Genomic DNA, 1,075 nt, shown 5'->3' with positions numbered 1-1,075 from the left:
GTGCCGAGATTACAGGCTTGTGTCACCGCTTGCCTTAGATACTTTTCCACTGACCTGACAAAACACCATGGCCAAGGCAACTTATTAAAGAAAGCATTTAATTTGGGGATCCCAGCTTCAGAGGGCAAGACTCCATGACCATCACACGCTCCTGGCAGCAGGCATGCAAGAATGGTGCTGGAGCAGCAGCTGAGATTTTAAAAAAATATTTATTTGTGTATTTTATGTATATAAATGCCCTATTTGCATGTATTCCTGTGTGAGAGAAGAGGGCATCAAATCCATTATAGACGGTTGTGAATCACCATGCAGTTGCTAGAAATTGAATTCAGGATCTCTGGAAGAGCAGCCAATACTCTGAACCACTGAACCATCTCTCCAGTCCCCAGCAGCTGAGGTCTTACATCTTGATAAACAAGGGCAAGGTAGAGAGACCTATCTGGAAATAGCTGTTGAAACCCCAAAACCCACCTCTAGTGACAAATCTCTTCCAACATAAAGTCACACCTCCTAATCATTCCCAAATAGCCACATGAGGTCTGAGAGACCAAAGAGGAACATGATAAGATTTGCTTGTTAAGGAAATAATTTTGTAATAAAAGAGTAGAAAATGTATTGGAGGCGAATGAGTGAGAAGATCTTTATCACTCCATTGCTTGAAAGCCTCTCTTCCTTAGACTCAGGAAATGGCACCTGGTTTTTGTTCTACTCTTGGCCCATCCCCCCCCCTTTTTTTTTAACTCTGTATGTGTGTGTGTGTGTGTGTGTGTGTGTGTGTGTTGTTGTTGTTGTTGTTGTTTCATGAGAAGGTTTCTTTATGTTATGCTGACTGTTCTGGAATTCACTATGCATACCAGGCTGGCCTCGAACTCATAGATATCTGTCTGCCTCTGCCTCCCAAGTGGGGGATTAAAGGCATGGCCACCACTGCCAGGCTTCCCACTACTTTTCTTTAAGGGATCTACCTCAATTAGACATTTAAATGTTGCTCTCCTAAGACTGGCCACACATGGAACCCTACTTGTGAGTCTACATCTAAAAGCATTGAAACATAGTTGCCACATGAGTTCTGTTG

The 1,075-nt window shown here is 43.0% G+C and overlaps 1 protein-coding gene across 1 annotated transcript in view; it reads right to left on the bottom strand.

Moving 5' to 3' along the window:
* Rc3h1 (ring finger and CCCH-type domains 1) overlaps positions 1-1,075 on the bottom strand; it is a 118,192-nt gene that overhangs the window by 96,679 nt on the left and 20,438 nt on the right. The window lies entirely within an intron of this gene.

The sequence above is a fragment of the Microtus ochrogaster genome (assembly GCF_000317375.1).
Source record: "Microtus ochrogaster isolate Prairie Vole_2 chromosome 6 unlocalized genomic scaffold, MicOch1.0 chr6_random_2, whole genome shotgun sequence".
Taxonomy (NCBI): domain Eukaryota; kingdom Metazoa; phylum Chordata; class Mammalia; order Rodentia; family Cricetidae; genus Microtus; species Microtus ochrogaster.
Note: the sequence above shows the minus strand (reverse complement) of the source record. Positions and strands in the feature narration are given on the sequence as shown.